The sequence below is a fragment of the Zingiber officinale genome, chromosome 3B, assembly GCF_018446385.1.
Source record: "Zingiber officinale cultivar Zhangliang chromosome 3B, Zo_v1.1, whole genome shotgun sequence".
Classification (NCBI taxonomy): domain Eukaryota; kingdom Viridiplantae; phylum Streptophyta; class Magnoliopsida; order Zingiberales; family Zingiberaceae; genus Zingiber; species Zingiber officinale.
Genome location: NC_055991.1, coordinates 79,756,151 through 79,767,302, shown reverse-complemented (window position 1 = coordinate 79,767,302; position 11,152 = coordinate 79,756,151). Strand labels below are relative to the sequence as shown.

The 11,152-nt window shown below is 37.6% G+C and overlaps 1 pseudogene; it reads right to left on the bottom strand.

The window, feature by feature from the left end:
* Positions 1–910: 910 nt before the first annotated feature.
* On the bottom strand, positions 911–982 carry LOC121968810 (annotated as a pseudogene).
* Between the last annotated feature and the right edge of the window lie 10,170 nt (positions 983–11,152).

Here is an 11,152-nt window from a genome sequence, read left to right as displayed (position 1 = left end):
AGAACTCTTCCCAAACCAAGTTAACCTTTCTCTCTTTTGCTATTTCTCACGTCTACTTCTCCATTCTCTTTCCTCTTAGGAAATAGTTAACTTACAACCATTGGTAGTTAGCTAATTCTACGTGAACAATCGCTAGTGCTTATAACCAGTCCTTGTGGGATTGATAATCTTTTATTACTGACGACCATGTACTTGCGGAAGCGTAACAAGTTTTTGGCATCATTGTCGGGGACTGCGTTTATAACATTAGTGAAAATCATATTAGATTAGACTAGACTTTGTTTTTCTTTATTTCACTTTACTTTCTGCATTTTTATTAACATAAAAAATATTAAAAATATATTTTAACTCTTTATTTTGCACTTGGATTATTCAATATCTTGTTCTTGCATGCGAAGAGCTAATCTTTCAGGAAAACTTCTGCCGTTCGATCCAGAAATTGATAGAACTTTCCTGAGGAGAAGAAACTTGCAGAAACTCCAAGAAGAACAAGAAACTTCTGAAATGGCTGACAAACTTTTGAAGGATTACGCAGCTCCTTATGCACGAGGGCATCGGTCTGGCATCACTCAACCACCGATTGAAGCCAACAATTTTGAAATCAAGCCTGCAGTAATCCACATGGTATAGTAAAATCAATTTGGAGGAGGACTGCACGATGATCCAAATCATCACTTGGAGCTTTTCTATAAGATGTGTAGTACTATGAAAGTAAATGGGGTCCCTCTAGAAAAAATAAGGTTACTCCTTTTTGGATTTTCCCTGAAGACAAAGCTAAGTAGTGGCTTAATTCTCTACCGGCAAACATCATAACATCTTGGGATCAGTGTGAGTAAAAATTTTTGGACAAATTTTAACCACCGAGTAAAACTGCACACATGAGGAATTTAATTGCAAGCTTCAAACAGATAGACTCAGAATCGCTATTTGAAGCATGGGACAGATTCAAGAGTATGCTGAGACAGTGCCCCCATCATGGCCTTGAGAAGTGGTTGGTGCTACACACGTTCTACAATGGAATCAACTATCACACGAAGGTTTCCCTCGATTCTGCAGCAGGAGGGGCGTTAATGAACAAGAGCCTTGATGAAGCTGAAGAGATCATAGAAAATGTGGCACCGAACCACCATCAGTGGGCAGTTGAACGATCTGGAGGTTCTTTCTCTGGGAATCCAATAAATGCATCAGGAAAATTTGACGTAGATGCAGTCACACTCATGTCTGCAAAGATGGATGCTCTGACCAAGAATCTTGAGACCATGGGGAACAACACAGCCAATGCAATAGTGTGTGTTTGTGAAATTTGTGAATGTTCAGATCATGCTCAAGAAACTTGCCCCCGGGACCAATACGAGCACAAATAAACCAACTTGAGCAATGTGATGCGCTAGTTAGTTATAACCAAAAGCAAAACAATCTCTATTCCAACACATACAACCCTAGGTGGAGGAACCACCCAAAATTTTCTTACCGGAGAAATTAGGATCAAGGACCAGCAAAACAAAGTTACTAACCTGGGAAACAAAGCTACCCACCTAGACAACAGATTTATCAACAATAGCAACCTTCACAACTGTCCAGAATCGAAAAGATGCTTGAAGAAGCTCTCTTGGAGCAAAAAGAGATGAAGAATGAAATTAAGCAGTTGAATCAAATATTGGAGAATTCAGAAAAGCATCAAAAGATGCAGGACAACCAAATCGCCCAGATAGCCCAGTCCTTTTTGTTAGAGTGTATACTAAAAGCCTAGCATTTGGTATAAACATTTATCTAGTTATAAGAATCACATTGGTCAAGTGTCTATATTTATATATATCAAATGTAGATGTTCAATTAATTTATATTGTAGATAACATTGTGTGTGGTGTCACACACAGAAGATCGTGTTATCAGTTCTTTATAAATTATAAACAGTAGCTCACGACTAAGATGGAAAGGAACAAACCATTGGAATAGTCATAGTGTAATTAGGTATTAGTTTATCTTGACTAATTGATTACACTAGTACACTCTAAGTGTATTGAGTATGACCATTTAAGGTAAATTCTTTTTATACTGATTTAATAAAAGAACTAGACCTTAGTTATTATGGAAGTATGTGCTCTTAATCCTAATATAGCACATATATTTAATATTTATTTCTTTGACTTATCAAAGGGTGAGATTTAGCTCGATAAATCAAAATGCCCGATAAGTTGGGAAATGATGTTACTTATAGTGTGACTTGTTGATTATAGAAGGAAACTGTGTCCTAGTAATCTAGCTTGATAATGTCCCCAAGAGGAGCTCATAAAGATTGTCATGTTAAACCCTGCAGGTGGATTTAGTCCGACATGATGATAAGGTTGAGTGGTACTACTCTTGGACTAAGATATTAATTAAATGAGTTATCAGTAACTCACTTAATTAGTGGACATTCGACATCTTAAACACAGGGAGACTAACACACTCATAATAAGAAGGAGCCCAAAAATGTAATTTGGGATTGGTGCGGTAGTTCAATAATAGTTCTTTAGTGGTATGAATTATTATTGATGAAGTTAAGTTGTGTGTTCGGGGCGAACACGGGAAGCTTAATTTCATCGGGAGACCAAAACTAATTCCTCCTCTCGGTCCCTATCGTAGCCTCTTGTATATAGAAATTTATACCCACCACATACCCACCTTCTTACCCATCCTAATGGAGCCGGCCAAGCTAGCTTGGAACCCAAGCTAGGGCCGGCCAAGACCAAGTGGATGAGCCAAGTTGGTGGCCGACCAAAGCTTGGGTCCCAAGCTTAGGTGGCCGGCCACTAGAATATTAAAAAGAATTTTTATTAAAATTATTTCTTATGTGGATATCATGGGTTTAAAAGAGAGTTTAAAATTTAAATTTTTCCTTTTATAGCTTTCTACAAAAGATTAAGAAAAGATTTGAAATCTTTCCTTATTTGTAGATTGAAAGGAGATTTTAATTTTGAGAAAGCTTTCCTTTTTAACCGTGATCATAATTTAAAAGAGAGTTTTAAAAATTAAATATTCTCTTTTTTTAGTTTCTACAAAAGATTAAGAAAAGATTTGATATCTTTCCTTATTTGTAGATTGTAAAGAGATTTTAATTTTTAGAGATAACTTTCCTTTTTGGAAATTATCCACATGTTTAAAAGAAAGATTTTAATTTATAAAATTTCCTTTTTACTAACCAATCATGAAGGGATTAAAATTATTGGAGAAATTTTTATAAATTTCTGGAAACAAATTAGGAAGTTTTAATTAAAACTCTCCTTGTTTTGGGGAGATAAGTGGCCGGCCATTGATATTAAGAAAATAAAATTATTTTTAATTAAATAATTTTTTCTTTTTTATGGAAAAGGAATTAAGGAAGTTTTTATTAAAATTTCCTTATTTGCCAAGACCAAGAAATATAAAAGAGGGGGTAGAGGTGCCTTCATGGTGGACAACTCTATTCTTTTCTTCTTCTCTTTTCCTCCTTGGTGTGGCCGGGCCTAGGGTCTCCTCTTCTCCTTCTTTTCTCTTCCTCCTTTGTGGCCGGTGGCACCAACTTAAGGGAAGTCCATGGTGGCCGGTTCTAGCTAGGAGAAGAAGGAGAGAAAGAAGGCTTCGTTTCTAGCATCCCTTGGAGCTTGGTGGTGGTGGCCGGACCTTTACTTCTCATGGAGAATTAATGGTGGCCGAATCTAGCTTGGAGAAGAAGGATCTTGGTGGTTCTCATCTCGGAAGATCGTTGCCCACACAACGTCTTGTTGGTGCAGTAAGCATCTGACGATCGAACCTCAGTTTTGATAATGGCAAAGGGATTCAAAGTTAAGGTTCCTTGTTATCTAACATGGTTAAATAAGGTTTCAGGAAAGTCCTAACTGCGGTTAGGCAAGGGAAAATCCTAAGGGGGGTAACCTTAGGTCCTAGGGGGTGGTAACCCTAGGTGAAGGAAAATCCTAGGGGGGTAACCTTAGGTCCTAGGGGGTGGTAACCCTAGGTGAAGGAAAATCCTAAGGGGCGGCAACCTTAGGTCCTAGGGGGCGGTAACCCTAGGTGGAGGAAAACCCTAAGGGGCGGCAACCTTAGGTCCTAAGGGGGCGGTAACCCTAGGTGGAGAAAAACCCTAGGGGGCGGTAACCCTAGGTCCTAGGGGGTGGTAACCCTAGGTGGAAAGTTCGATCGATGTCGGAGGACCAGACAGTAAATCTCACGAGTGGAGTAGGTGAGGCGTTCCCGTAGAGGAACAATAGGCGTCGGGTCGACCTAGGGTTTCGGTTGGAAACCGGACAGTTCGAATGCTGTCAAAACCTTTATTATCATTCATTATGTTTCGTGCTAACTTTGCAGGTATGTGTTTGGGACTAACACATTTTGCGGAACAAAGGAGCAAGTTACAACTCGGATGAAGTGTCAAGGCGCCTCCATGGAGCTTGGGGCGCCCTGGATGCCAGCACAGAAGGTTGGAGGCGCCTTAGATGAAGTTCAAGGCGCCTTGGGTCGAAGGCGCCTTGAACTGGATGAAGTTCGACCAAGTCTGTGCTGATCTCCGCGGGTGACTCGGCCTGTTTAAGGCGCCTTGAAGGTCTTCAAGGCGCCTTGAACACCCTTTATAAGGGGTCTCGAGCAGCAGCACCAGAACAACGAATTCCACGTCTTCTCTCTTCAACGTGCTGCTCCGAAAGACGCCCGGAAGTGCTGCAACAAGTCTCCGACGACCCGAAGCTTCAATATTCTACTGGTGTCGTCGGTATAACTAGTTTTTCCAGTTATTTGTACTTCATCTTGTAATCATTTTATCGAGCTTATAGTTGTTGCCCACCGGAAGCGATCAAGGATCGCGGGCCTTCGAGTAGGAGTCGATCAAGGCTCCGAACGAAGTAAAAATCCTCCTGTCTCTGTGTGTTTGTTTTGTTTTATTCCGCTGCTTAATTACTCCGATAATTCTTACGATTCCGATAATCGAACAAATAGCCACGAGCGCTATTCACCCCCCCTCTAGCGCGTCTCGATCCAACAATTGTTATCAGAGCGGGGTCGCTTTGAACTGGTGCAACCACCATTCAAGCATTTTTTTCGTGGCTTTGTCGTTTGTATAGGTTAAAAATAAAACCTTACGCCTTTCGTTTTTTCCCTCCAAAACTGCTTTTGAAAAATTAATTTTCATCTTTTCACCATTGGTTGGAATTAGCGAAATATTGCATTTTCAAAAACTTGTGGTAATATTTTTTAAATATTATTTTAATAATATTTTATTATTTTTTTCGAAATTCCTGAATTACTATCTTTATTTCTCTCCCGCACTACTAATCCAAGACTAAGTCTTGGAACAAGTTTTATTGTGTTTATTTTACGAGATTTCTTCTAATGGCCTACGAAGATGGGTACAACTCCACATGCCTACCATTGTTGTCTGACGAGAACTTCAGATACTGGAAAGACCAGGTGGAGCATCAATTAAAGACCGAAGCAGAAATATGGACCATAGTCCATATTGGATTCACTCTCCCCACCAAAGAAGGTGTACTCATCACCTGTGAGAAGTGGGATGCACAAACAATAAGGACATTCGAGGCAAATGCAAAAGCAACTTACATTCTCCTATGCGGACTAACAAATTCAGATCCTGATCGAGTTGGAAAGTTCAACAATGCTAAGGAGCTTTGGGAGAAAGTGCTCAATCTTTATGAGATCCCTTCAGAGTTAGAAGATCGAATAGAACCTGAGTCCGAATTTGAAATTGAATCCTCAGAGTCAACCTCCGAACCAGACTCAGAAAAATCAGAGCAAACCGATATCATAGCACTGATGGCTAAAGACGAGATATCTGAATCTGAGTCAGAATTTGAAATGGCAACGGTCAAGGGGGAGGATCCTATCACAGATCTAAAAGGTAAAATTATAAATTCAAATTGTAAATCTCTCATAATCTGTTTTAAGTGTAGGGAGAGAGGGCACTATAGAAACGACTGCCCCACTCGTAAGACTCGACCGGCACAATCGGAGGAGAAGGAGAAAATGATCAGGAGAGGGAAGAAATACATCAAATGCTCCAAATGCAAACTAATGGGTCACTGCAAAAGACAATGCCCAGAAAGAAGACCCAAGAATCCAGAGGGAGAAATCAAGGTTAGTACATTTACATTATATGAAAATCCAGTTTTTGCAACACATGATCGCACTAGCTTAACTAATCCTGCTTGCTCTAGTATAGATTTCTCTTCAAAATTAGATATGCATGCTAATAATGTAATGAACAAAATTAATTCAAATAAAAATAAGAAATTAACTCTTAGAAAAGTAGAAATACAAAATAATATTTTAAAAGATAAAGTTGATAAATTAGAAAAGATTGTTAATAATTTAGTCAAATCACGAAATCTAGACTTGGGTTATAAATCTAAAGTAAAACTTAAACAGTACAAACCAAGTTATAATCAAGTACCTTTTATTTACTTAACTTAATAAAACGTAAATCAATAACATAGGAGGAGGCTCCAGAGTAGCTGGCACCTCCGAAATTAATCCACCCGATAAGGGTAAACAAGAGTAGATTACCCGGCAGGGTAATTAAAGTTAGATTAAAATGGATTAGGTTTAACTTAACCAACGGTACTGGTGAAGTTTTTGGATGATAGTACGTTAGGAAAGCTTGGGCATCGTATGTCTAGGAAGATATGGCTTCGACCTGGTGCATTTGGCCAAGTGGAACTGACCGAAGCTACCCTTAAATGGATCCTAACTAGTTAGACCAAAGTTTAGTATTAAGTTCAATGGGTAGGACTATTTGGAAAACCTCGAAGGCATGGTTACTTTAATGAGTTCCTTGTGACTCACCATAGCCCAGAAGTTTATCCAAAGAATGATTATTTGTTGAACCCAAAGCTAAACCTGAATCTAACACAAAGTTAAACCAAACCCTTAAATTGAACCTCAATTCATCTCACAACAATTATAGGGTTCCCTGATTGAAAATTTAGATCGGGTGAGATGACTAAGAAATTAAAATTGATTTAAAACATAATTTGAAAATTATTTAAAAATCTTTACAAAATCTTTTCAAAATTATTTTAAAATCTTTTCAAAATTCATTTCAAAATTATTTAAAAATCTTTTCAAAATTCATTTCAAAATTATTTAAAAATCTTTTCAAAATTCATTTCAAAATTATTTTAAAAAAAAAATCTTTTCAAAATTCATTTCAAAATTATTTAAAAAAAAAAACTTTTCAAAATTATTTAAAAATCTTTTCAAAATCTTTAAAACTTAATTTCAAAATTCTTTTAAAATTTATTTGAAAAATCTTTTCAAAATCATAAAACTTCATTTCAAAATTATTTGAAAAATATTTTTAAAATCATTTTAAAAATCTTTTAAAACTTAATTTCAAAAGTTATTTGTAAAATCATTTGAAAATGATCATTTCAAAATCATATGAAAAATCCCTTGAAAAATTAATTTCAAAATTATTTCAAAACTACTTAAAATATTATTTGAAAAATCATTTGAAATATCCTCTGAAAAATTTCAGAAGTTTTTAAATTCTTTGAAATTCTAAAATTAATTTTTCTTCAAAATAATGGTCATTTATTTGGAATTCTAACTGATATTTTCAATGCTGTAAATTAAAGTAAACTCCATCTCACACTCACTCATATGCTAAACATGCTTGTTAATCTAGAATGAGTGAGTTGGAAAATTAGGAAAATAATTTTGTAACATCTCATGCTTGAACTCCTGAACTCAAAAATTTATTAAGGCATTAATTAAGGGGGAGTGATTTTGAGTCGATTTTAAAATAGTTTGTCTTTAAAAAAAATTTTGACTTGACCTTAAAATTAACAACTATTTTTGGCATATCTTCAAAAATTCAAGCTATCTTTAACTTAGCTTTAAAATTAAAATTATTTATGACCTAACTTTTAAATTATCTTGGCAAGATATTTTCTCAACGCAATCATTTTTAAGCCGAAAAAGCTAAGTATTTTCCAAAGCATTCTCAAAATTTCATCAAAATAATTTTTTTTGAAAAACTAAATTTTTTTGATATCACAAAAAATTTAGCTAAGTGTCTCTCAAAGTAATTGTTTTCAAATACTAAGTTCTGCTGAAAAAGCTAAGTATTTTCCAAAGCATTCTCAAAATTTCATCAAAGTAATTTTTTTTTTTTGAAAAACTAAATCTTTTTAATATCACAAAAATTTGCTAAGTTACTGTTTAAAGATAAAATAACTTTATCTCAGCTAAAAGTATCTCTCAAACTAAAAGAAGAATTTTCCTTTCAAAATTATGATTTCACCTAGCAAAAGTCTTACAAAAGTATGCTTAACCCTTTATTTTTCTCTTTGAAAGATAAGATTGAAAATTATCTTTGAAAGTTAAGCTAAGGCCAAGATTTTCTTCACTCTCTTGGGTATTTTGATATATGGCAAAGGGGGAGAGTAGGAAGAAATTCAAAGAAAATTATAAATTAAAATTCAAAGAAAATTAAAACGAAAATTTTGTTGTGAATGTGCCATGCTTTATTTATGCCTGTGCTTATTTATGAGCATCTCTATTGCATTTTTACTTAACTTTGAATTTCGGTTGCCATAATCAAAAAGGGGGAGATTGTTGGTGCAGTAAGCATCCGACGATCGAACCTCAGTTTTGATAATGGCAAAGGGATTCAAAGTTAAGGTTCCTTGTTATCTAACATGGTTAAATAAGGTTTCAGGAAAGTCCTAACTGCGGTTAGGCAAGGGAAAATCCTAAGGGGGGTAACCTTAGGTCCTAGGGGGTGGTAACCCTAGGTGAAGGAAAATCCTAAGGGGGGGTAACCTTAGGTCCTAGGGGGTGGTAACCCTAGGTGAAGGAAAATCCTAAGGGGCGGCAACCTTAGGTCCTAGGGGGAGGTAACCCTAGGTGGAGGAAAACCCTAAGGGGCGGCAACCTTAGGTCCTAAGGGGGCGGTAACCCTAGGTGGAGAAAAACCCTAGGGGGCGGTAACCCTAGGTCCTAGGGGGTGGTAACCCTAGGTGGAAAGTCGATCGATGCGGAGAACCGGCAGCAGTAAATCTCACAGTGGAGTAGGTGAGGGGCGTTCCCGTAGAGGAACAATAGGCGTCAGTCGACCTAGGGTTTCGGTTGGAAACCCGAAGTCAGACGGTTCGAATCTGTCAAAACCTTTATTATCATTCATTATGTTTATGCTAACTTTGTTTTGCAGTGTATGTGTTTGGGACTAACACATTTGCGAGAACAAAGGAGCAAGTTACAACTTGGATGAACATCTGAGGCGCCTCCATGGAGCTTGGGCGCCCTGGATGCCAACGCAGAAGGTTGGAGGCGCCTTAGATGAAGTTCAAGGCGCCTTGGGTCGAAGGTTGAAGGCGCCTTGGGTAGGCTGAAGGCGCCTTGAACTGGATGAAGTTCGACCAAGTCTGTGCTGATCTCCGCGGGTGACTCGGCCTGTTTAAGGCGCCTTGAACACCCTTTATAAGGGGTCTCGAGCAGCAGCACCAGAACAACAAATTCCAAGTCTTCTCTCTTCAACGTGCTGCTCCGAAAGATGCCCGGAAGTGCTACAACAAGTCTCCGACGACCCGAATCTTCAATATTCTACTGGTGTCGTCGGTATAACTAGTTTTTCCAGTTACTTGTACTTCATCTTGTAATCATTTTATCGAGCTTATAGTTGTTGCCCACCGGAAGCGATCAAGGATCGCGGGCCTTCGAGTAGGAGTCGATCAAGGCTCCGAACGAAGTAAAAATCCTCCTGTCTCTGTGTGTTTGTTTTGTTTTATTCCGCTGCTTAATTACTCCGATAATTCTTACGATTCCGATAATCGAACAAATAGCCACGAGCGCTATTCACCCCCCCCCCCCCTCTAGCGCGTCTCGATCCAACACGTTCGAGATAAGAAGAGGAATACGGTAGAAGATTAAGAGGTTATTTTGCTTACAAAGAAAGGTATAACTAGTAATTGTTTTCCGCATCATACTAGTTTTCTTTGTATAGTTATTTATGGAAATACCAAACATAAGAGGCATATGATTCTAGAGTTTTTGAAATAGTTTTTTTTCGAGTTTGTGTTTTCTTCTTTTTCGAATTTGTGATTCGATTGTTCTTTTTGGTTAACCTAGAGTTATTTAAGGAAATAAATATTAGCTTTCCTTAAAAGGCTTTGCCTAGGCGGTGGTGGTTGCTCCCATATCCAAGAAGGTCATGTGCCTCGCCATGCAGTCCTGGAAGTCAATTTTGGAAATTAATATTTATGGAATTAATAACTTAGGTAGATTTGAATCAATAGTGTTAACTTCTGCTTGCGATTCAAATCTAAACCATTAAGAATAGATAAGTTAAATTTGGAATCAATGATGTTAAGTTCCGTCTGTGATTCCTAATTTAACTTCTAAAGAACACAATAGGTTATTTAAGGAAAGGTTCGACACTTGTATAAAAAATTTTGTACAGTTGAACCGGTACGATTTTCTTAGGACTAACCTACACTTTTCAAGAGCACCAGGAGCATTTTCGGGAAAGCCCAACATAAACTCGGTGGAACATTATAACCGCATTGAGCTGAGGAGCGGACATACTTTGGGAGACTCCCGAATGATTGCTTAGAAAGGAATTGACTCAGAAGAAGAGCCCTCTCCTCTTATGCCTAATTTGGTCCAGAACAAGGATAGGGAGGAGATCATCAAGAAGGTCGAAGGGACTCTTCCACTTCCCCCACAAAGTCAGACAATTCCTTTCCCCCAGAAACTAATTACATCCCAAAAGGATGAAGAGTTTCACCAATTCCTTAAGAAGATTAAAGAAATCTACATTGAAGTACCTCTGATAGATGCACTACACCAAATGTCAAAGTTTGTCAAATTTTTAAAAGGTATTCTATCTAACAAAAGACAGAAGGGTGACTTCGAGACTGTGGCATTGATAGAGAAGTGCAGCGCTATACTCATGGCAGATATTCCCCCAAAGCTCTAGGATCCCGGAAGCTTTTCTATACCGTGTAAAATTGACCCTGACCTTATACAAAAGGCTTTCTGTGACTTGGGAGCGAGTGTTAGCCTACTTCCATACTCATTATGTAAGAATCTAGGACTCCAGAACATCAAACTTACTACTATGGCACTACAATTGGCTGACCATTCATGTAGATACCCAATGGGTATAGTGGAAGACGTG